The following is a 27186-nucleotide window of genomic DNA, read 5'->3' on the forward strand; positions in this document are numbered from 1 at the left end:
GATTTATGAATGGGTTACTGATAACAAAATACTTATTTAATCATTGACATTTATTGGCATTTAGACTGTGGGCCCAGAGGGAACATCATCTTTTTCAGGAGTATGTTTATTCTAGTGTGGCTGTAATCTATGACCACTGCAAGTACATTGGAGAGAAAAGATGCTTTTCTTCTCTCCATCTTGCCCTACTCTTAATATTAATTTAAAACTTATTTTAAATGTTGCTATTCGGAAGCTACGTTTTTGATAGAAAACGGTCCATGATTAATAACGACTATTAAGAAGAAAGAGGAAGCATAAAAAAAGAGTACAAATGTTTATGCTTGTAGGTTGAAGCAATATTGATTTTGGGGCTTCCCTGGTGGCGCAGTGGTTGAGAGTCCGCCTGCCGATGCAGGGGACACAGGTTCGTGCCCCGGTCTGGGAAGATCCCACATGCCGCAGAGCAGCTGGGCCAGTGAGCCGTGGACGCTGAGCCTGCGCGTCCAAAAAAAATATATATATATATATTGATTTTGTAGGAAAATGTAAAGAGAATTGTTAACAAAGCTGAGAATGCCTCCTATATTGTTCAATGACTAGACCTATATCAGTTCAGACAGCACTTAGTATAAAACCTGTTTTTTTAAATGACATTACTGTCTAGATTCTACAGTATATAAGTTGACATTTTAGTTTTTCTGACTTAATATGCTTGTATTAAATTAGAAACCATTTTTAAATGAAGCAACCAGTAATGAATTTCAAATGTTTTAATTCCTCCTTTTCTTAAATTATTAACTCATTGCTCCTATAAAATGGAGTGTCATCCTTCACATAATTTTGAAAACCTTGTTTTACATTCTTTTTGATATACTTTATAAAACATATCTTTAATTTTTAACAGATTGTTGCACTACAGATTAGAATAATATTTAAAAGAATAAAAAAGTTTCCTCACCACTGGACAGTCAAATGTACTATGTGTTCCTTGATAATAAATTCATAAAAGATATTATTCAATAAAATGCTGGGTGGTCTCCAATATATGCTAGTTGCTGTGATAGGCAGTATGTAATAGGCAGAATGTAATTTATAATAATATTAATTATTACCTGCCATCCATTTGAACACCCACAGGAACTGCCCAGGATAACTTCTAAATGTATTATTTTTTTTACTCCTTATGGCCTTTTGAGGTCCAAATAATTAATTGAGGATCAATGAGGTAAATAACCTGATTACCTTTACCTGGCTAATTAGAGGATGGTTTACTTTGAAGAGAATAAAGCCTCTCGGTTGCAAAAGACCTTCTAAACCCCTGAGCAGTCAAATATTTTTTATATTTGTTTGTCTTTTAAAAACTTGCAGTATGTGTCTGTTTGCTCATTCTGTGTAAAAATTCACTCTTGGATCTAATTTTGTATCTGTAATTTTGTATCTGTAATTAATTTTGTATCTGTAATGTTGTATCTGTAATTTTGTATTCTTTTTCCTTAGAGAGGGCTCCCAAACTGTACAAGCTTCAGATCTCCCACAACCTGGATCTGTTCCTGCAGCTAAAAGTGTCCGAAGTGGGTGGCTCATCTTTAAGTCTCACAAGACTGCTTTTTTTCATTGTGCCCCACAGTCTTAGAGACCTCTCCATCTAGTAAAGTAAAATTCCCTATACAAAGGGAGTTTTTATCTGCAGACATCTAGAGATTACAAAAGGAGATGAGTGCTCCAAACCCCTTATATCCCAGTATTTTGGGGGGTTTATAATTGTCACGCTACAGAAGGTTTTCTTGAGAAGGGATGAGAACAGCTTTTGAATGTGGGATGTATGTGGCTGAAAGATCAAGAAAGGTCAGTTGAGGACACAATAGAAACCCAACTCACATTTGCCTTATTTTCCTCTGGGGTTTTAGGTGTTAACCTTAGTACTTATTAGTTCTAGTCATACCGTATTTATTGAATTTATATGCCTGCAAAGCTGTTCTAGCTGGCAGGGTCTGAAAATTATTCGTAATTAACATTAATGGGCAGGAACAATTTCAGTGGAAATTGGCGTCATGGCATAATAACTAGTACAGAAGGTTGGTTCTTCCAACATTCACATTTCCTCCTTAGAAATAAGCTTTGTTGCATGACCTTACATATGCAGAGACAACCGGGGATTTTTCCTTCCTTTTATTTGGAATCTAAATGTGCCTATGCCATCAAGAAGCAGCCAAATAAACTCTGCTTGACATCACAGCGAAAGCCTTTGATGCTACTTTACCTGTAGATTGGTATTGATGGCTCCTGAATTGTGAAATTCTCCTACAAGTAACAGAACAGTCAATTTAATACTTAAGTCACCCTTTTCCTTGATTTGCATCCATCTTATTAGAAAGTGACACTCTCTTATTGATTCCATTCAACCCTTGAAAGAGAAGATAAGAAAAACAAAAATGTAACAGAGATAAGAGGCTGTCAAGGTGATCCATGGATAGAGTCTAAAGGGAAGGTTTGTTCCCAAGGAAAACTGCGGTCCCAGTAAATGCTGTTAAGGGGACAGTATTCAGAGGTTAGAAAAAGCAGTTTAAGGTTACCATCATGTAGTTGAGAATCTGTTCTGCTGCTCTATCCTTGGTAGTAATTTAAGTGCTTTAGAAAGCATGTATCTCTTATCTTTTATGTTGCTATGTGCAAATCTGTTTAAAATGTTAGAGTTGATAGCCATGTACAACCTGGCATCAGATTCAGTGGCTATTTACTATTCGTTGCTGAGTAACTAAAATGTCAAAATATGTCTCTGAACCTTAGGCAAATGTGATTTCTGATCTCTAGGTTTTTCCCTTGCAGTAATAATTATGCTAAGTGTGTGATCTATTTAATACTCACAACATCCCTAGGAGCTGTGTTCTGTTATCATCCTTTATATAAAAATAAGGAAATAGATGCTTACAGAGGTTAAGTAATGTAAAGAAGTATAATAAAAGACAAGCATCTACACAAACCCAAATTAATCTGATGCCAAGTATACTATTAGCACTCTGTTCTTCTGACTGCCATAGATTGTATTTTGTTATAAATGGGGATAGCATACATATGCTTTGAGATATTTACTTCAGAAACCCTATTTATTGTTTTAAGAGCTAATTTCTTTGCCTTTTTGGAATACCTTATATTAGAAACTTTTAAAAATCTTTCATAAAAAACTATGGATGATAGAGACTGAAAGAAATAAAAGGTGCATAAACAAGATTTTATAATAGGGGTGAGTCCAGAGAGCACCAGTATAATACAAGGGGTGGATAAAAAGGCAGTTTTTAGTTCTAATGGTTTCTAGAAGTAAAAAGCCCAGAATGTAGGATGACTTCAGTTTTTTACTATAATGTGTTACATTTCTTTTTTGAAGGAAATTTATCATAATTCATTATTTAAAATCAAGGGAAAATGGAGAGTAAGATTAAAATCCATTATTTTATGAGGCAGAAAAAAATCACTCTTAGCATTTTGCAAATGTCATTCCGGTTATGTTTTTGTCCAGCAAAATTGAGATTCTTCTATATTTAGTCTAATATATTATACTTTGACTTAACAATACATATTGAGAATTCTCATTTCATTACATTGTTCGATTTTCAAACATTAAAACCAGTCTTGTATTTTTGGAGGAATTTCCAGTTGGTTATGACGTATTATCCTTTTGATGTATTGTTGGATTGGCTTTGTGAAAACATTTCCTTACATGTGTTTATGAGATAGATTGGTCTGTAATTTTCCTCTCTTCTAATGTCCTTGTCAGCTGTTGAGATCACGGTTATTCTGACTCTGTAAAATGAGATGGTAATGATTACCCTTTCCTCTGTGTTCTGGAATATTTTAGGAATCAGCTTATCACAAAGTTTTTTGGTTTTTTTTTTCTTGGATGTTTGAATGAATTCACCAATAAAGCCATCAAGGGCCAAGAATTTTCTTTGTGGGGATGTTTTTACTATGAATTGAATAGATAGAACAATACGTATTTAAATTTTTTTATATCTCAATGTCTGTTTTGATAATTTTTGTGTTTTTCTAGAAATTTATTTCATTTAATTTTCAATTTTTTTGGCTTAAGATTTGTCATAATACCCTCTTTTTCTTTTTAATATCCACAACATTTCTAAGGATGTCTCCTGTCTTATTTCTAATATTAGTCATTTGTAACTGTTCTCTTTTAAAAGTTTCTCAGTCTTGAGGTCTATTAGTATTATCAGTATATTTTTTAAATGGCTTTCTCTATGCAATATTTGATTTCCATTTCATTAATGTCTGCTCTTACCCTTATTATTTCCTTCTTTCTACTTCTTTGAGTTTATTATTCTTTTCTCATTTCTACAGGCGAATACTTAGATCATGGTTTTTATAGTTTTTTTAAGTACTTGTAATTTAAACACTTAAAATTGTAAACTTTTTTCTAAGAATTAGTTTAGCTTTATCTCACAAATTTTGATAGCACGTTTTTAGTCTCATTTACCACAAAATAGTTTTTAATATCCATTGTGATTCCTTAGTTGACCTGTGTGTCATTTAAATGCATATTGTTAATTTTCAAGCACTCAAGCAAAGTCTGTTTATCTTGTTGTTATTGATTTGTAGCTTAATTCCACTGTGGTCAGAGAATATACTGTGTCTGATATCTGTCCTTTGAGATTTGTTGAGATTTGCTTTAGCGTCTGCATATAATCAATCTTGACTAATGTTTTGTGTGTATTCAAAAGAAAGAGTATTTATTGTGCAGCTCTGGATGCAAGGTTATATATATGTCAATTATGTTGATTTTGTTAATATGTTGTTCAAATCTTCTAAATTGCTAGTGGTATCAGTTCATAAGAGAAGTGTCTTAGGGTCTTTTATTATAATTATAAATTTGTGTATTTCTCCTAGTTCTATCAATTTTAGCTTTATATGTTTTGGGGCCGGATGTTATTAGGTACGTGGAAAATTTTACATATTATAGTGGTGGGTTGATACTTTTATTATTAAATGTCTATATTTGCATCTTTTCTTAAAATATACTTTGATATTAATATATCTTTACCAGCTTTCTTTTGTTTAGTATATGCATGCTATAATTTGCTTCATCTTTTGACTATAACCCAATTTCCTTTTATCTAAGGCATTGCTCTCATAAACAGCAAGAATTGAGTTTCAGTTTTACATCCAATCTGACCACCTTTGTCTTTTACCTGGGATATTTATTTATTTTACATCTGATGTAAATTTGTGCGTTTTGGTTTAAATATACCATCTTACTGTTTTTCTGTTTTTCCATTTTTTCTATGTATTTTTTCTCTTCTTTCATTATTTTTATTATCACTGTTTTTCCTCTCATAGCTCATTAATTATAAATTGTTTGGATAATCTTTCACTGGTACACTTATATTCATTAAAGTCAACTCTAAATTAGTAATTCTATCTCATCCCAGAAAATTCAATGACCTTAAAACTCTTTGTCTCTGTTTGTCCCATGTTCTATTGTTAACACTCTTAGTGGTATGTATTTCTATTCTATATAAATGTAAATCCCACTAGGCATATTATCATTGTTTCATACATTCAATATTCACCTGGATTTAGCTTTCCAGTCTTTATTACTTCCTGAATGATTTCTTCTTGGATTTTTTTTCTCCTGTTATCTTGTTTGAATTGTAAAGATTTCTTCCATGTCCCATATGTTATTTTTTTCAGTCTTTGCATCATGTTAGATATTTTAATTGAATTTTCTTCTTTTTATGACTTTTATTTTATTTATTTATTTATTTCACAGCAGGTTCTTATTAGTTATCCATTTTATACATATTAGCGTATACATGTCAATCCCAATCTCCCAATTCATCACACCACCACCGCCGCCGCCACCAACCACGTTCCCCCCTTGGTGTCCATACGTTTGTTCTCTACATCTGTGTCTCTATTTCTGCCTTGCACACTGGTTCATCTGTACCATTTTTCTAGATTCCACATATATGCATTAATGTGCGGTATTTGTTTTTCTCTTTCTGATTTACTTCACTCTGTATGACAGTCTCTAGGTCCATCCATGCCTCTACAAATGACCCAATTTCATTCCTTTTTGTGGCTGAGTAATATTCCATTGTATATATGTACCACATCTTCTTTATCCATTCGTCTGTCAGTGGGCATTTAGGTTGCTTCCATGACCTGGCTATTGTACATAGTGCTGCAGTGAACATTGGGGTGCATGTGTCTTTTTGAATTATGATTTTCTCTGGGTATATGCCCAGTAGTGAGATTGCTGGGTTAATTGAATTATCTTCTATCTCACTGGCCCTCTTGCTGCTAAATCTGTTAAGTTCTTAATTCGGTTATTGTATTTTTTCACCTCTTGATTTTGCATTTGACTGTTTTAAAAATAGATTTCTGCTCTCTGCTGATATCCTTTGTTGTGTTTTCCACTTTCTGGAAAACATCCATCACAGTTACTTAAACATGAAGGTCTGATAACGCTGATAATATGAATCTCCTACATTTTGGTATTCAAAGCAATTTTTGGCTGAATGCCAGCTGTTGTGATTTTTTTTTTTAAGGTTTTTTTTTTTGTGTGTGTGTGTGGGGGGACTCTGTATAATTGACATAATCTTTCAGATAGGATTTTTATGTGTGTCTGGTGTTAGGCTATGGAAATATCATCTTAATCTAGGCTCAGATTCTAATCAGCTGAATTTAATCTTAAAAGCTTATCTTTTTTTTCTTTTTCCTTTATCCACAAGTGTAGCCTTTGGAAATTATAACTGATAACTGAGTTGGTTTTCTTCTTCCTGGTCAACCCTGGACATAATATTTTCTTCTCAGGTCCATGAAACTGCTAAAAGTTCTGCTCATCTTTTTCACCTCTTGCCCATAGTTTAAGAAATGGAAAATGCCTCAAGGGTACAAGCTGAGACAAATCTCAGACTACTTATTATGCACTTCATCTTTGTCTGGGATATTAGTTCTCCAAGTTCTTGCTGCATTCATATTTCTCTGATGACTTCAGGTTTTGTTAAATTTAGCTTTTCTAATTGATCTCATTGGAAAGATTGGTCAGGCACAAGCAAGTATAAGAGTCAGTGACAGAAGATGGATGTCTTTCTATGTTTTAAAAATTTGCACGTTCTTCGCAATATTTAACGTTTTTCTCAATATTTAACACTTCTATACATATGTAATTTATTTTGTTATATATTACCAGGTAGAGATTAAGTGCTTTTGTCAAAGAGTTAGTCAAGAGTTCAATGTTATTATTTTTTATTCATATATTTTCTTATGTATTATTAACGTAAAACGCCACTTCATTATATTTTACTTGCATATTAAAATGCCACTTCATTATGTGTTACTCGCATATATATACTTCTGAATATTGTATTCTGCTCAACCATTGTTCAGTTCTTACTTGACTATCATTTTTTTTTTTTGACACCAAATTGTGGCTTAATATAAAAGCAGGCAAATCCCAATAGCATTGCTTGAATTCATAATGTTTATCTTAGATACAGTTGATTGTAACAAAACATGAAGTTTGGAATCATTTTCTCTTTCAAAATTGTTCTATTCAAATTTTTGATTTATATTAAGCTGAATTTTCTTTTAGCCTTTGCTCTAACTTTGTATGATAGTTTTTTTTATGCTTTATATAAGCTAATCTTCTGAATAGGTGGAACGCTGCATGAGGGCAGTAGCCGCATTACTTTTAAACATCATGGTGTGTCCAAGTCTAGCACACTACTTAGCAGATGGTTGCTACTCATTATCTCTTTGTTGAAAGCATAAATGAATTTATGAATTATTATTGAAAAAACTGACTTTTGTCCATTTTAATTCTTCACATCTAGGAGCACATGCCTCTCTATCTTGACTGATATAAAGGTATCTTTTATAAATCAGTTTAAAATAATTAGTGATCTGTACTTTTCAAACCTTAATACACATAAAAATTATCTAGGAGTCTTCTAAAAATGTAGAATCTGATTCAGTAGGTTTGGGCTAGGGTTTGCAGATTCTGAATTTCTAATAAGCTACCAGGCATTATTGATGTTCCTGTTCCCTGGATCACACACTGGGTAGAAAGGGTCTAGGTTCTTAGATAGGACTTATGTGGAAATTTATATTTTAACTGCATTAAGGTATTGTGCTTATTGGGAGAGGTTTGTCCTCCCTAATGTAAAGCAGTGATAAATTTTTCTAATTAGGCATCTGAAATTTTGTTCATTAAAATGTATTAATTAAACAAGTATTTATGTAGCAGCAGTTAATATGTGATATGCATTATCCTAAGCACTGGGGATAGAAAAATAACAAGACAGTATCTGCCTTTAAGGTAGTAATGACCTGTAGGGAAGAAAGACATAAACAAATAATTGCAGCACAGTAAGTGCTATAATGGAGATCTGTTTGTGGGAAAATGGTGTAGAAGTGAACATGGCTAAAGCACAATGTTGAGAGGGAGCAAAATACAAGACAAATTTGGAGAGGGAGGTTCAGGTCAGATCCTGGTGGAATTTCTAGATGGTGCTAACAAGCTTTGGTTTAACCTAAGAGCAAAGGGAAGGTATCAGAGAGTTCTCTGCAACAAGGTGACACGAACAGATTTGCGTGTCGAGAAGCTCCCGCTGGCTGCTCAGTGCAGAGAACAGTGAGAGGTGGGCCAAAGTGGACTTGCATGGCTAGCGTGTTTAGAATTCCAGGTGTGGCTATAGGTTGCTCTAGTGTCTTTAAGCACATTAATAAGCTCCTCTACTCTAATGGATAGCTACTGTAATAAATGGGATCTAAGTTACTCGTGACCAGTCATTTACACAGTAAGGAAATCAGTGACAGATGGGTAATAACCAAAAGAGCTGGATGTAAACGAAAGACGTTTTTGGTTGTTGTTGTTTGTTTTTTAATTTGAATAAGTTCAAAACCCAAAATATGTCAAATATTTTTCCTTTGGAAATACCTCCAAAAAGTGCCGTTTAAGTCCTAAGAAATATGCCCTTACTGGATAAAATTATCGGGGTTTTTTCACTCATCCTCTTAGGCATATAGCATTCTACTGAGTTCTGCTAAGAATCTTAAAATACTTTCCAGTGCATCTTACGTGTGCTCATTTTCTTTTCAAGACAAGCAAAAATTACCATGTTTTCTAGGAGCTACAGAGAGGTCAGAGATAAAAGTTCCCTCACCAGTAGCCTCTGCTTTATAATTCCTTATGTCATGAAAACTGCAAGATATCAAAATAACATAAGACTGGAATTTTTTTATGGCATAAAATTCTGAAAAACTGCTTATCCACAGATAAAAAATTCAGCCGTTGGCAAAATGAGTTTAAAAACCCTCTAAGAGATGGAGATTTCCTGTGAGAGCTGTGAATCTCAAATCTTAGGTGTAGTGTTTGTCACATTGAGAAACCAGAATGCTTGGGAAGATAGCAATTATGAAAATGTAACACATCCTCAGAACACCGTGACATTGAAGAAAATGCCATTGAAATAATGAGTCAACTATTAACACCATCAGGGTGAAAGAAGGCCTATGTGGGGAAAATAATTTGAATTCCATCACTTCTTGCAGTCATCTTCACAAGCATATTAACAAGTGACAAACAAGTCTAAAGTAAAATACACATGATAAACATGAATCCTTCTGATGACAACCTCAGGAAAATAATAGAAAAGAAACCAGAAGGTTAATAATGTTAAAGTTTACTAAATTAAATATTGTTAAATTTTAATTATTTAATTTAATTATTTAATATTGTTAAATTTATTGTTAAATTTTCAACAATCATGGGTGGCTCTTTCTTGAAAAGAAATAGTCATGCTTTACCATTTAATTGCCTAACGTCCTTAAGGCTTGAATTAGCTTTCAGGCACAAATTTTCTTAAGCTATGGTTTATTTTTCTCACCTATTAGCCCTGCAATTAATGAGTTTTTGGTGCTGAACTCACAGACTGCTGGTCCCCTATTGATGCTGGCAGGGTGGCCATCCTATCTGGTGCTTGACTTTCATTACTGTCACTTTCTGAGTGTACTATAACCTAGACCTCCCTAGCTAGGCTACTCTATTTTCTAGCCTCTTGCTAATTCATACAGGGTGTCAAGGTATTTGTTTTAATTCAGATCTTTTCCTTCGAGGATTCCTAGAAACAGCCATCTTCTGATAGCTCTTACAGCTCACCAAGTATATACTGAGGAGCAATCCCAATTATATCTTAAATGTACTCTGGAAAGAACTTTCATATGAATTTTCATTGGCAGTCTAGCATTATAGTGGGAATTACAAAAGGAACATGTCAAAGCTCCTGTCCTTGAGTGGTTTAAAATCTTACTGGAGAAATAGGTTTGCATATGCAAAATACTTGGTAAACAAAATAGGACACTATAACAAGAGGTCAGAATATGTAGCACAGATAATGTGAGAAATTCTCTTAAACATACATAGCGTGAGAAGAGAATGAATGAGCACAATTAAAGCAGATTGTTGAAAGGAAGTTAGGATTTACCTAGAGTAAGGTATTATAAAATATATTAAGCTAGGGTTCACCTACGGAAAAGTTTCCAGTGCCTCCCCAACCTCATCCCAAGCTCCCTTTCCTTTTCAGATCTATGTGCCACGTGCTTACTTATTTATACAGTCTTCATTTTCTGGTTTTGTCCATGTTGTCCCCTGTTCCTGGCACTCTCTACGCCCACACTAGCAGCTGTCAACCTTATGTCCCGTGATTCCATTTCTGCCTCTCCAACTCAGATCTCATTATTTCCATCAAGCTTTGAGTTCCCCAGTAGGAATATAATATCCTCCTTCTTTAGGCTTCCAGTGAACCTATTTTTCCTCTCTGACTGGAATACACAAAATTCATTCTACTATTTAAAAGTATTGAGTGTTAACTTGTGATACATGACAAGGAGCTATGATTTAAAGTATGTCATTAAGGCTACTTTGCTAAAGTGTATGTCTTCTCATCTCCACTCTTCAAAATAAGACCAAAAGAACATTATATGAAATTTACTACATGGCAGTTTTAACAGTTGGGTCACATTGAACCTACCTCAGAACTTGTTGTTAATAATCAATAGTTAAAAAGAAGATAACAATGCTCATGTATGTTTTTCTACATTAAAAACTATTTGGAATCTTCCAGTAATGACTTTCAATAATGTGAAAGAAAATTTCACCAACCTCTGATTTCAAGTATTTTTTTAACTCAAGAAGTTCATGGGTAATTGAGAGAAATAATTGATTCCTTGGATTAGCAAAGAGATGTGGATGCTTAAAATTCTAGGTATTCTTAATATTTATTAAATCGAATGGAATTGTTCAGTTAACAAGGTACAGTATTAGTATGAACAGGGACATAGGTATTAAATAATTAGTTAGAACTCTCATGTTAAGAAAAACAGGTGATCTAAATTGATGCCCAGAGCTGAAGTGGATACCTCAAAAAGACAAAATAAATTCTGCTGATATCCCTTCAAGAAACTCACATCAGTTCTTTTGGACAAATACCCAAAAGTGGGATTGCTGGATTATATGGTAGTTCTATGTTTAATTTTTTTTCAGGAACCACTATGCTGTTTTCCATAATGACTGAACCAGTTTACATTCCCATGAACAGTGGTCCAATTTCTCCACATCCTTAACAGTATTTGTTGCCTTTTGTTTTTAGATAATATCCTGACAGGTGTGAGGTGATATCTCATTTTGGTTTTATTTGGACTTGCCTGGTGATTAGTGATATTGGGCATCTTTTCTTATACCTCTTGGCCACTTGTATGTCTTCTTTGGAGGAATGGCAGCACTGTCACAATAGCCAAGATGCGGAAACAAACTGAATATCCATTAACAGATAAATGGATAAAGAAAATGTGGTACAGGGCTTCCCTGGTGGCGCAGTGGTTAAGAATCCGCCTGCCAGTGCAGGGACACGGGTTCGAGCCCTGATCTGGGAAGATCCCACATGCTGCAGAGCAGCTAAGCCCATTCGCCACAACTACTGAACCTGTGCTCTAGAGCCTGCAAGCCACAACTATTGAGCCCAGGTGCCACAACTACTGAAGCCCGTGTGCCTTAGAGCCCATGCTCTGCAACAAAGAGAAGCCACTGCAATGAGAAGCCCGCGCACCGCAATGAAGAGTAGCCCCCGCCCGCTGCAACTACAGAAAGCCTGCACGCAGCAACAAAGAACCAACGCAGCCAAAAATTAATTAATTAATTAATTATTTAAAAAAAAGAAGAGAAAATGTGATACACAATGGACTTATCTAAAATAGTCAAACTCATAGAAGCAGAGAGTAAAAATGGTGGTTTCCAGAGGCTGGGGGAGGGGGAAGTGGGGAGCTATTAATCAATGGGCATAAAGTTTCAATAAGTTCTAGAGATCTGCTGTACAGCATTATACCTATAGTCAATAATGTATTGTACACTTAAAAATTTGTTGAGAGTAGATCTCATGCTAAGTGTTCTTATCACAAAACCCAAAATTTTTAAAAATTAGGATTAAATTCTGGTAAGGAACACAGTCTAGGTAATCTAAATGCAAGTTTCCTTTGTCCCTCTGCTGTGTCCTATTTAGCCTGGAGACCATCTGTGAACTGTGAGCCCCTATGACCTTTGTACTCTAGCAAATAATGAGCATTCAGTATAGAATGCTCAGAACATTTTTAGCACTAGAATTGCTTCCTATAATGAGAATTTAATTTATGAGTGTAATTTTGATTTAAATAATTCTCATTCCTTTCCACCAAAAGAATACTAAATTGATGCAGATAGATGTGTAAAGCATTTGCTTTGTAATTAGCCTAATTTTTCGTGGCATTATATGAACACTATATCAAAGCATGCAAACATATATTATGAACATTTACCTTCAAATATAACCTAAAAGTTATCAATTCTGGACTATGCAGTGGAATTACAGCATTCTGAGAGAAAAGGTTTGGGGAGTGATTACTGAATGCATGGCACCTCAAGAACCTGGGTCAGAGAGTGCTGCTGATTAAGGAATCTGGAAGAGCTCGGAAGTGAAACGTACCTGTAGTTCCTTGAGTTGGCCTCTGGATAAGGATTCATTGAAGAAATAGATATTCAGGGAGAGGATTTTCAATATGTGCCTTTGTCCTTATGGGGCTGAGTTAGCCAAGCAATTACCAAAAGAATGGCCATAGTGAGTAAGTTCATTACATAGCATAGTATGAATCAAAAAAGTCTAAATCTCGACAGAATATGTGTGAGATGAGTTAACAGAGTTAACGTAAGAAGCTTGGGTGAGACTCACTGTGTTGAAATGGATATGAGGTTATTAACTTTTTTATCTCAATTAGAATAAAAGATATGTGGACGTGGTCAGGTGTTTTATTTATCTGTCTAGTCCATTTTATTTACTAGTTTCCAGATTGCTCTACTGTATTATTGCACAATCTAACAATGCCACAGAAAGCAACAAGCCTAATGGTCAGACCAGAAGTCTTCTTAGGAATAAGAACAATTAAGAAGATTAGTATTTAGTTTGGAGTGTTAAAATATTTGGAAAGCTATAAGGGAGTGTTTAGATTAGAATTCTTAGAGTGGAAGATTTTATAGGAATATTGCAAAGAAATCTCTAATAAATAAAGCTGACAATCACCAGAATGGGCAACTTTGCTAAACAATGAACTCTTGTCACCAGAAGTATTCTATCTGAGGCTAAAAGAACCTAAGAAAGATTGAAGAAAGTTTATAAATATTACAGGATCTCTGTGGACACTTCCAAATCACAGATTCCAAGATAATGGGAAATTAGTGAATTATTTTTGGAGCCTGAGGCTACTTGGATAATTTACTAAGTAGAGTTTGAGAAATAGAGTTCCAGTGTGAGCTATTTCATCTTAATTAAAGTCTCCTACGGTAGAATGAGAGAGTGGGAAGTCAGAAGCATGAGCTGGGAAGTCAGAAGACATGAGCTGGAAAGTCAGAACATCTGGGTTCTAACCCAGGCTTGGATAATGACTGTGTAAGCTGCACTTAACTTCTGATGGTCTGAAGATCTTGCACTGTTTATCACTATGGTGTCCTTCAGTTTTAAATTTTACAATTTCTGTGAATGTGCAACTGTCAGCTCCCCTATTCCTCATTTAACCATCTGCCTTAGTCGATTCTCTATCATACTCTTGGAACCAATTACTCAGTGAAGCCATGTGTATTAATGCCCTGAGTTAATTTCAGTTGATATATATTATGTTTTTTAAATGCATCCTTACTGTGATTTTAAATCAGGCAAAAGAAGTATTACATCTACATGTGTCTTCAAAAAGAGTAATGATGTGTCTTAAAGTATAGATTAGCCTAATACACTGGTATTAATATAATACGATTTTTAAATTATAGCTATTTAATACTTGTGGAATTTGTCAGCCATGGAAATTTAATAATCAAGGAGAAATGTATATCCAAACACAGAAATGTACATAGAAACAAAAATCAGAAAATGGATGCTTATTTCTGACTCCCTAATTTTTAATAAGATCTTAATATTTTAGGCTAAAAGAAACTTTCCCTAGTTAAAGATATACTGTCCACAGTTATTAAAAAACAACTAACAGAACTGTATGCATCTTCAGCACTGCTTTATTGGTGACATTTCTTTGAAGATAAAACTGAATATCTGATTTTATTAAGAAAGGACATGAGTTAGAAATACTCAACATTGATCAAATCCAGTTATGGCTCTACATTTTATAACTTAATTTGGGGCTATCTTACATATGCCGTATTTTCCAAAGTAAAATTATTACATGAAAAATGCTGATCAAATAATCTAATTCTTAAGAAATTTGTGCATGTTTATGGGTTATATTTTATCAAAGTTGGGAAGAGCCTCGTAAAAAATTAAGATAGTCTTCAGTTCACTTTCTGGGAAACTGAAGCATATGCATTCAAATCTTAAATTACCTACTGATTATTTTTCACAGCATGTTATAATTTTGAGTTGATGCTTAACTTTATAAAAGCTTTACACTTGACTTTACCCATTATGGAAACAATAATCTAAGCCTAGTAGACATTTCCAAGTCACTGATGTTGCAAATTACCGCCCTAAACTGTACACTCAAGTTCCTTGGACACGTGGAGTTTGGAAAGGTTAACTTGGCTTCAGATGAAGTATTTTGCTAGCAAAAATCATTTGTATTTAAAAAATATATTTACAGATAATTTACAATTACATTCATATACATACCGATTAGTGTGTTGAAAATTAAATGTTTCAGGTATTTGAATTGCTTACTTCTAACTCTATATAATTACAGCATTTAGTGCGATATCAATTATATGGAGATTATGAAAATATACAGCGATGCATAAGGGCATTGACTAAGGTAACCATGAAGCAAGCCTTTATAGTCTCTTGTAAAGAAGTCATACTTCTCAGTTTCCTAAATGTATAACTGTAGTCCTTTGAAGTAAGAAGATAAAAACGGAATTTATTGTTATCCTTAATAATTGCCTGTAATGCAGTCTCTTACCCCAGTGCGTGAAAGGAAGAAATTAACATTTTTTTTGTGTTAGCCTTATTAATTGTAACATCACGTTAGGGGGAGAATCTACTTTGGTTCTGTTTTACCAGAGTGGTTTATTATATGCAGGGGAGTATTAAATCGTAATATATACCTAAAATGAGCTTCACACAAAAGTAAAAGACATGTACATATTTATTAACCAAAGTATGTGCAAAAAATGTCCTAAATAATCAAAGAATAAAATATATTTTAGTTGGGTTATTAAAACAGCACAGATGTCAAAAGGTTGTTACTTCCATTCATTTTGATTTTCCATTTTGTGAAGATCATATCCATAATCTCACATTACTGACTAAAAATATATTGTAATTATAGAGGTATGCAGTTCACAGTGTAACATCATCAGAAGAACTTGGAATCTGTTATTTATAATAACTTTGTATTTAATATGCTAGGCACTAGATCTCCTAAGATGATAATGGTGGCATTTCTGAGCTGTCTTTTTTCAGTGTTTAATAAGACAAGGAGGGTCTATTAGATCTATAATTGGCTCTTCCCTTTTGCCTTGAAGGTGTCAAATAAATTGCTTCTAGGCCTAAGGAATTTAAGAATTCCCCAAGGCTTTGAACTTGGCAGTAACTTCCTAGAACCTTGACACCATGTTGCTATATCCAGAAAATTTTCGAAGTTACATAAGATTATAGATGAATATAAAAATTGTTGGCTAAAGTTTGTTGCAGCATTATATGTTTTTTAATTGTGATAAAATGTACATAATATAAAATTTGCCTTTTTATCATTTTAATTGAACGATTCAGTGGCGCTAAGTATATTCGTATTGTTGTGCAACCATATTACCAGTAACCATCTCCAGAACATTTTCATCATCCCAAACGGAAACTCTGCCCACATCTCTCCTTCCTTTAGCCCCTGGTAACATTCTACCTCTGTTTCTATGAATTTGGCCATCCCAGGTACCGCATATAAGTGAGCTCATACAATATTTGTCCTTTTGTGTCTGGCTTATCTCACTTAGCCTAAGTTTTCAAGGCTCATGCATCTTGTAGCATGTATCAGAATTTCATTCTTTTTTAAGGATGAATAATATTCAATTTTATGTATATACCATATTTTGTTTATTCTTCCATCTTTTGATGTTTCCACCTTTTGTAGTGCTTTCTTATCTCAATATATATCTATTTTCTTTCCTGTCACAGCACCTAGCACATTGTAAGCCCACACTAAATGTCTGTTAAATGAATAAATAAACATGATAAAAATTCAGGCATCTTCAGCCTTTAGCAATTTTGTCCTGAAGGTATACTGTTCATAAAAAGATAGATGACTTTGGTTTGACATTTTTAGAGGAAAAACAAAAAACAAAATCCATCATTTGCTAAGCATGAAATGTCACTTATGTGCCATCTCCAATCCACATGGCTTCACCTCCACCTCCAGTCACTCCTGTGACATCCAATTTTGCACAGGTTTAACTAGGTTCATGTAGATGAAAACTGACTGCAACTTATCATAGGCTGAGCAGTCTACTTTCCTAGAGCTTCTCTGACATTGTAGTGCAAGATGCCTGCAGAAATCCACTTGGCACTCACTCATGTACAGCCTGAAATTGTGAGGGAGTTAATGACCATGGGACCATTCTTGACCAGTGGGGAATAGGGGCAAGAGGATAAATGCTTTGCAATATCACCTGCTAGGCTGACATACAGTAGCTTACTACTGAGAGTTACTAAGACTCTGATTTTTTGATAGATGGAGATGATAGATTGAGATGAATTGTAGGTAGGAAGTGAGGCATTTTGTGTTAGGGTCCAACATAACATCCTTGGAGGAATTACAGAAATTAGTGCCACATCAAACATTCAAAAGATACAGGAGATATGGTCCGCATCATATTCCTGTCTAATTGACCTGTGTTGTTTCTAAAAAAGGTAAAACAAAACGGGATGGATCATAGAAGACGACAGCAAGCTGCTGTAAACTTAACCATGTGTTAGGCCCAATTGCAGCTGCTATGAAAGATGTGGTATTTAAACTACAACAAATCAACACAGTGTTAGATCCTTGGTATGCAGATACTGATCTAGCAAAGGTGTTTTCCTCAATTCTAATTAGTAAAAAGGATCAAAAGCTCTTTGCTTTTACTTGAAACTATATAACAGATGCAATCACTCCCTTACCCTGGGGACAATTAACACTTCTGCCTTTTGTCAAAAAGCACATCACACTAGTCCACTATATTCATGACATGACATGAATTTGGTGACTAGGAAGGGTTTATTTATTAGAGATATTCTAATAAAAAAAACCAGGGGCACTCTCAACACTCTGACTGGAAATCTTAGTTAGATCACCCAGTTCATAAGGTGTATTTTCCACTTTACATGACTGTAGGTGACAGTATTGCTTAAACTGTCATGATACAAGAATCCCCTTTCCTCAAATTTCTGTAACATTCTCCTCACTTCTTTTTTTTAAATTAATTTTTATTGGAGTATAGTTGATTTCAATGTTGTGTTAGTTTCTGCTGGACAGCAAAGTGAATCAGGTATACGTATACATATCTACTCTTTTTTAGGTTCTTTTCCCATATAGATCATTACAGAGTTTTGAGCAGAGTACCGTGTGCTATATAGTAGGTCCTTATTAGTTATCTATTATATATATATTAGTGTGTATGTATCAATCCCAATCTCCCAATTTATCCCTCCTTCCCTTCCCCCTTGGTAACCATAAGTTTGTTGTCTACATCTGTGACTGTATTTCTGTTTTGTAAATAAGTTCATTTGTACCATTTTTTAAAGATTCCACATATAAGCGATATCATATGATATTTCTTTCTCTGACTTCTTTCACTCAGTATGACAATCTCTAGGTCCATCCATGTCACTGCAAATGGCATTATTTCATTCCTTTTTAAGGCTGAGTAATATTCCATCGTATATATGTACTACATCTTCTTCATTCATCTTGTTGGTGAACAGTTAGGTTGCTTCCATGGCTTGGCTGTTGTAAATAGTGCTGCAGTGAACATTGGGGTGCATGTATCTTTGTAAATTATGGTTTTCTCCAGATATATGCTCAGTAGTGGGATTGCTGGGTCATATGGTAGTTCTATTTTTAGTTTTTTAAGGAACTTCCATACTGTTTTCCATAGTGGCTGTATCAATTTACATTCCCACCAGCAGTGCAGGAGGGTTCCCTTTTCTCCACACCCTCTCCAGCATTTATTGTTTGTAGATTTTTTGATGATGGCCATTCTGACTGGTGTGAGGTGATACCTCATTGTGGTTTTGATTTTCATTTCTCTAATAATTAGTGATGTTGAGCATCTTTTCATGTGCATCTTGGCCATCTGTATGTCTTCTTTGGAGATCTCACTTCTTTTTAAGTTCTTACTGGCAGCTACCATTAGCTTTTTTCTAACAGTCTGGTTTTTAAAAAGTACCTTTGGCTTTGACTAACACTTTCCTCATTGTCCTTCCAGCTCTGCCCACTGCCTGGTTCCAGTATGCCACTCCCGTATTTTAAATTTTTGGTTACAGCAGCATACGTCTTCAAGGACCATAGTCTTTGTTAGGTATCTATTGCTACATAATTAATTGCCTCAAAATTTAGCTGATTACAGCCAGTAAAATTTATTATCTCAGTTTCCACGTGTCAGAAATTTGGAAGCAACTTAGCTGGGTGGTTCTGACTCAGGGTCTGTTATGAGGCTGTGGTCAAGACTGGCCAGGCCTGCAGTTATCTGAAGGTTGACTGGTGCTAAAGGATCTGCTTCCAATGAGATCATGGGTCAACAGACTTGCATGGAGTCTAGCCTAAAGAAATCACCACTGATGCATACAGAGTTTAAAAGATTAAGTCACATAAAAATGAAATCTTTTTGTGTGAGAAAAAAGCATTTCTCAACTTTATCACAAATATTCCTCATAATATTGATACATAGCTTATGGTTCAGATAGTATTATGAGACTATGGAAGTTAATGATATGGTACGTATTATATTATGTTTTACATATGGGAGAAATCAAGATTTAAAGAGGTTAAGTAATTTTTGTAAGAGATCAAGTTGATAGGGCCTGAAAATAGATTACTATATTTGGCAACTATGAAATCAGCTATCCTAGTCATTGATTCATCATTCATTGTCTCATCAGATTTAAAGAGCTTGTTCTAATTTTTATACATTTAATTTGATACTCTTATGTAATTTCTTATTAAAGTTTAATTACTTATTGAAGATGAAAGCTCAGCTTGACTTCACAGTGATCTCTCCTTATCCACCAAACTGATTTGTCATTTGAGAGTTATATTTTAAATTAAAGTGAAATTAAATTAAAACTCAAGTCAAAAAAGTTAAGAGCACTCCTTTTTTTTCCTTTAAAAAGAAAATTTAATCCATTTTAGGTCAGTGAATATTCAAAATTTAATTGTTTTTATGTTGATAAATCTACACAAGGGGGTCTCCTAGGGAGAGTGCATACTTACAATTAAATCAATTAGTATAATAGAGAATGGTACAGTATGCCAGGCATTCAGTTTACCAATCTGTGGGATTATTTCAAGAAAGACATCTAAGATCACATGTTTCCTTCTATGCACAGCAAAAATCCTTTGAAATGACCAAAATGAATACAAAATTTAAAAACTTATTTTTCAGTGTTGGAAAAAGGGAGGATACTAGCAATTCTCCAGAAGGTTTGAGGTCTTATGTAGACCACAGTACACAAAGGATTGGATTTAAGGGAATAAGGACTATCTGTGTAGTTAAAATAGTCAAAAGATGGACCCTCTGAGGAAATAAGCACATCAGATTCCCCCAGTAGGAGCCCAAATTTGGAAAACTAGCAGTCTGTAGATATCAGGGGAAAAAAATGGCTGTTTGGAGGGCAAACTGACACATTTGGGTGGACACATTTGCAATACCAGATGTATCAAAAGCTTGAAAAGTTGCAAAACTCTTGGCTAAATTACCTGACCAATATATAACAATCAATGTTTATTGTAACATTCTGTATAGTGTTGGAAAAAAATTTTTATAAGACCTAAATTTCCACAAATAGAATATCAATTAGGTAAATCATGGTAAATTGATACAACATGCCATTCAACCGTAGTATAGATCTAATTGTGCAAACATGAAGAACATATGAGATTAACTGTCTAGTAGGGTCAGTCTTTGTGTGTGTGAATGTGTGTGTGTGTGTGTGTGTGTGTGTGTGTGTGTGTATATACCTGAGCCCCCCAACATTTATTGAAACAGAGTTATTTTTATAGCATATTGGGTAGTTAAAAAGAAAATTATAAAACAACTTATAGGATGACCTTAAATTTATTTAAATATATTTTTAATTGCCTAATAGGATGACAGCAAAATATGAAGACTAGTTACCTTTAGTTCATGGGATTTATGAAAATTTTTCTTTCCTGATAATTAGCAGTACTTTCTAGGGTTTTTTTCCTACAGTGATTTGCTCAAGTAAAAACGAAGAGAATTTTTTAAAAATTCTGTGACTTAATCAAGACAGTATATGGTACTGGCACAAAACCAGAAATATAGATCAATGGAACAGGATAGAAAGCACAGAGATAAACCCACGCACATATGGTCACCTTATCTTTGATAAAGGAGGCAAGAATATACAGTGAAGAAAAGACAGCCTCTTCAATAAGTGGTGCTGGGAAAACTGGACAACTACATGTAAAAAGAATGAAATTAGAACACTTCCTAACACCATACACAAAAATGAACTCAAAATGGATTAAAGACCTAAATGTAAGGCCAGACACTATCAAACTCTTAGAGGAAAACATAGGCAGAACACTCTGTGACATAAATCACAGCAAGATCCTTTTTGATCCACCCCCTAGAGAAATGGAAATAAAAACAAAAATAAACAAATGGGACCTAATGAAACTGCAAAGCTTTTGCACAGCAAAGGAAACCATCAACAAGACGAAAAGACAACCCTCAGAATGGGAGAAAATATTTGCAAATGAAACAACTGACAAAGGATTAATCTCCAAAATATACAAGCAACTCATGCAGCTCAATATCAAAAAAACAACAACCCAATCCAAAAATGGGCAGAAGACCTAAATAGACATTTCTCCAAAGAAGATATACAGATTGCCAACAAACACATGAAAGGATGCTCAACATCACTAATCATTAGAGAAATGCAGATCAAACCCGCAATGAGGTATCACCTCACAGCGATCAGAATGACCATCATCAAAGCATCTACAAACAATAAATGCTGGAGAGGGTGTGGAGAAAAGGGAACCCTCCTGCACTGCTGGTGGGAATGTAAATTGATACAGCCACTATGGAGAACAGTGTGGAGGTTCTTTAAAAAACTAAAAATAGAGCTACCATATGACCCAGCATTCCCACTACTGGGCATATACCCTGAGAAAACCATAATTCAAAAAGAGTCATGTACCACGATATTCACTGCAGCTCTATGTACAATAGCCAGGACATGGGAGCAACCTAAGCGTCCATCAACAGATGAACGGATAAAGAAGATGTGGCACATATATACAATGGAATATTACTCAGCCATAAAAAGAAAAGAAATTGAGTTATTTGTAGCGAGGTGAATGGACCTAGAGTCTGTCATACAGGGTGAAGTAAGTCAGAAAGAGAAAAACAAATACCGTATGCTAACACATATATATGGAATCTTAAAAAAAAAATTGTTCTGAAGAACCTAGGAGCAGGACAGGAATCAAGACGTGGACGTAGAGAATGGACTTGAGGGCACAGGGAGCAGGAAGGGTAAGCTGGGACGAAGTGAGAGAGTGGCATGGACACATATACACTACCAAATGAAAAATAGATAGCTAGTGGGAAGCAGCTACATAGCACAGGGAGATCAGCTCAGTGCTTTGTGACCACCTAGAGGGGAGGGATAGGGAAGGTGGGAGGGAGGCACAAGCGGGAGGGGATATGGGTATATATGTATACGTATAGCTGTTTTACTTTGTTATACAGCAGCAACTAACACAACACTGTAAAGCAATTATACTCCAATAAAGATATTTTTTAAAAAATCTGTGACTTGTGTATTTCAAAATAGGATACTGTGCAGCATTCATGAGACAGAATTTAATATACTAGTAAGTTGTTTGTGCATTCCTTGATCATGGTAAACTAGGACGTGCTGTTCCATAAGCAAATCCAGGAGGGAAAATGCATCATCTCATTTGAAGGGTACAGACGTATTTAGTCCAACAAGTAACTGGCTCATCTGAGAGTTTTATAGCAAACAAGGACAGAAAGTAGTTTGCATAATTTTCTCATGCTCCTTTTATAGTGTTTATCTTTTATAAGGTTCTTTGGAACAGTTGCTAGCCACCTGTCAATAATGTGGCCTTTTATAGACTCAACCTTTTATTGTTCTCATGCCCTTGACATACAGAAAAACAACCTTAGAAGGAGTCAGTGTTGAATAGGGTAGGCAACATACTAATTTTAAATTTAAAAGACTGTCTTTTGTAGACCGACATAAAGAGAGAGTTTTGAATGATGTGAAGAGAATAGGCATGTTATGAAATCTTCCTTAGGGGGAATAAAAATAAATTATTTTATCAACGTTTTTGGAAATTGAGTTAAGAATTATATTTAAAGCACTAGTCAGTGGAAAACGAAGCCAAGTAGCATTCATTTAAAGTTGTTGTAACAATTTTGCATAATATTGCATCAGTTCCAAGTGAAAATATTTGTATTGTGAGTCCAACAATTACATAAATATTTTGTATATGCAATCATTTGTTTTAACTTCTTTTTAGTGGAATAAGATATCCAGTATATTTTTCTCAATTTACATAAAATCTGTCAAGCTAAGTGTTCTACATGTATTTATTAACCTACACCCTAGAAGTGCTTTCATGATACTGAATGAACACAATCCTACAAATCTGTATGCAGGAATACATTTCCATCTATAAAAGGACATTACCAAGCTCTTAAGTAGAAAGGTGCCTATCTTTTATTTTGCACACTTAGATTCCAAGTTCTCTGTATATAATCATGAACAAGAATAATAAAGGAAGCAAGTTTCAAACCAATGGAAATTCTTTCTATTCTTGTTAAAAATACAAACATCCTGGTACACACACACACACGCTCACGCAGACACACACAACCTTTCCAACACCACCATTTCCCACTCTTAGTAATATGAGATGTGGGGCTACAATTTAATATTTGTGCAGAGACCTGTGAATTAAATATCATATTCTCATACTGTGCTTGGGAGATGACTTCATGTTTTCCTTGATAGAGTTTGCATATTGTGCTTTTCAAATTGCACTTTAAAACATTTGTACTTCTTGAAACGTGGTAGCTACTTGGGCTGATAATTCTTAGCTGCCAAGAGCAACTTTAGATGTGGTCCTCTTTCTGTTCCGTATGTGATTATTTTAAGACTACTTGGAGTACAGAACTAGACAGCCTTTCATCAGGTGTGCAGTGGTGAAGATCTGATTTTTCAATAGGTCTGTTAATTGGACACAAGTACAATACCCATGATTTAATGAAAAGTTATGATAGCAGATAAGGTACGCTGCAAAGTGAATGAGTTTTCTTTAGGTTCAATTGTGATTATATTGCCACCTCTACTTTCACTGGTGCCTTCATGCGTTTTTTTTTTTTCCCCCGTTAGCCTAGTATTTTTATATATCTCTAGAATTTTCTTGGGATACCTATCTTCTGGTTCTCAATGTAAATATACTTGGAATAAAATAAACCCAACAATGTTATCTATTACTAGCTGGTTAATAGAATCTATGATATTATTTTTGGAACGGAAATTGAATTGAATTTGTATATAGAATGTATGCTTTTTCTAGTTATCTAAGTCAACTTTCGAAATGCTTATTCATTATCAATGTATATGAAATAGTGTAGAATTTTTCTCGAACTCAGTTTCTTTCTTTTGGCATTGATATCAACCACGTAATGCCTTGGATAATAAAATCTGCAAACTAAATTCTCTCTTTTCTGAACAAAATAATTGAGGAAATTCATTCAAAAGCCAGCCATGTAAAAGACATGATCAAACCAAATGTTGCAGAAGATAGCAAAGTTCTGTTCTTAAGGAGCCACTGAATCAGTCTGATGTGATAAACAGATATTGGCAAACTATTATTTAATAAACGAATTAAAATTGTGGTAAACATGATGTGAGAGACATGTGGAGTGTTCTAAGAATGTGTAAGAAGGGATCTCTCCCTAATTTGATGTTAGTAAGCTATGGATCATTTTCAAAGTAGCCATCATTCACTTTTATTTTTGAAGAAACTTATAAGAAAGGCTGGAGTTTTCTGCTAAAATTTGGTTTATAAGAGTAATATCTTCACCCATCCTTATTTTGTCTAGGGTAAATTTCAAATGTAATAGTTAACTAGTGTTGTATAGTTCTGCTTCATAATTTTAGAGGGTTTGTTTTTTAGTATGTGTGTTTTCCTTACTCAGTAATAACACACAGACTTAAAGTCAATCCACATTTTGTATACTCAGGTTTCGGTAATAAAATATTAATTTTCATCAGTTGAAACACACCCATTAATAGTAGTACAACCTACCTAAAGAGTACAATTAAATATTTTTAAGTGCCAAATCTATAACTTTCCTATAAAATTTTTTTTTACTTGGACGATAAAAGACTAACTTCTTAATAGTCATAGTCTGATTCTTCAGTCTAATTTCATAATTAATATCAAAGATTGGAAAACAAAATATCAAGAAGTTGTCTTGAATTACACCTGGGTTTTACACTTTGAGTTAATGCAAGACACTTATATTTTGAAATTTAGACTTAATGGCATATAGCTTACTCCTAACTTGATGGTCCAACATAAACGTATCTTTATATGCTGTATTTAGGATGAGAAATAAAGATTACTATTGTTCAAGTATGAAGGGGAAAATGAATAAATAGCAAAGATTTATGGAATTAACTAAAATTTCATACATTTTACTCTGTTCCCTTGAGAAGGGTCCCACTTTCTGATTCCCAAACTGGATATTTAGGAAATCTCTAAGACAGCATCAACAGATTTATGAATATATATTTTTCTTTGACAAATTAAAAATAAGATTAAAATATTATCAGGTATTCCATGTATACAGATGTAATACACTCACTGACTTTCTTAGCTCATAAAGTTTTGACATCAGCACTCTGGGAAGGCTGTTTCCCTGAATGTATTTTAAGCGACTTGTAATTCTCTACATATGCATATGAACTTCATAAAGTAATGATATAGGTATGCCAAATTTTCACGCACCTGTGGTTAGTTAGCACAGTATTTTCAGTCAATCTGTTTTCTGTTTACAACTCCATCATTCCATTTGTAATGAAGTTAACATCTTCCAGTTGTAAACATCTTCCTAGTTAAACAAAATTTAATGTTTAAATATAGTCACATTCTTCATATTTCATTCTTTGTAGATTAATCATTTTGTATAGGAGTATCTAAGTCTCAAGCTCTGAAATCTAGGATTAAAAATAAAAGTCAGAACTGGAGTCTAAAATCCAGGATGTTGTTTTTATTCATTTAAGATGTGAACTTGGCAAGTCACCTCCCCTCCTTGTCACTTGTTTTCCTCATTCATAGAGTGAATCTATTGGCTTAGTTTAGTGGTTTTTACTTTTCAGCGACAGAAGCCTCTTCTCAGACAAAATCTATGTATAATATCAACATACATAAAAATAAATAATAATAATGGAGCTTTTCTTAGGGAAGCAGCAATGAGGGAGGAAGGGAGTGGGGTGGGGCTGAGTGACCCTGGAGCCGGACCGTGTATGCTGCTCGCCCACTTCCCACACAGCCTATTGAAGATGGCTCTAGTCCACATCAAATAATTCCTCAAATGCCAGGGGCCACGTTTTGAAAATCATGTAATTATATGATTATTACATTTCTTTAAAATTCCAAAATAATGTAATCTCTATTACATAAATTGCTATTTGTCTATTAAAGTCTTGAGAATCCTATTATCTACCTTAAAAAATGAAGTGATATATGCAAATATAAGTAGGTTTCAATCTATGATAAGGATTCTAAGGTAAAAAGCCCACATTTCATTTTAAAGCCACTGACTTAAGTATTCCATAAAATTGCTCCATAATGCCAAGTAGTTCATATTTAGGAAATGAATAAATTGATAAAACTCAAAGTAACCCTTTAGCATGCAGAAAATTCCAAAAATCTTTTAGTCAAATTTTAATTCTCTTACCCATCTTTCTATTTGACTGTGGAGATGAGAAAAAAAATTTTTTTTTGTAAATTTAAGGGCAGAATGTGATAGAATGAATTTTTCACTTCCCAGCTTTGGTTACAAGAAAGTAAACACTTCTGTCAGCACACACGTATGCAACTAATAGATTCTTTCAGTCATAGTATGTACAACAACAGAAAGTGAGAGGGAAGAGAGCATATTCTACAAAATAGTTAATTGCCCCAGGAAAAGAAAAGTCTGCAGGAGACAAAGTTCTTCACAAGCAGCCGTTTTCTTTGCCAGTTAGTGAAATGAATTTGATGGTTATGAGGCAGGAGTAATGGGTTTTCACTGTGACTAGTTTCTAATGTAAGCAAGGGTTCTCTACCTACCTAAAATTAAGCAAGGGTTCTTAATGAGCCGGGAGTTCTCTACCTACTTAAAATTAAGAAAATGAATAAAAG

The 27186-nt window shown here is 34.3% G+C and overlaps 1 protein-coding gene across 1 annotated transcript in view; it reads left to right on the forward strand.

Moving 5' to 3' along the window:
- THSD7A (thrombospondin type 1 domain containing 7A) overlaps nucleotides 1-27186 on the forward strand; it is a 440791-nt gene that overhangs the window by 153032 nt on the left and 260573 nt on the right. The window lies entirely within an intron of this gene.

Source organism: Neophocaena asiaeorientalis, unplaced genomic scaffold (genome assembly GCF_003031525.2).
Source record: "Neophocaena asiaeorientalis asiaeorientalis breed wild unplaced genomic scaffold, Neophocaena_asiaeorientalis_V1.1 scaffold70, whole genome shotgun sequence".
Lineage (NCBI taxonomy): Eukaryota > Metazoa > Chordata > Mammalia > Artiodactyla > Phocoenidae > Neophocaena > Neophocaena asiaeorientalis.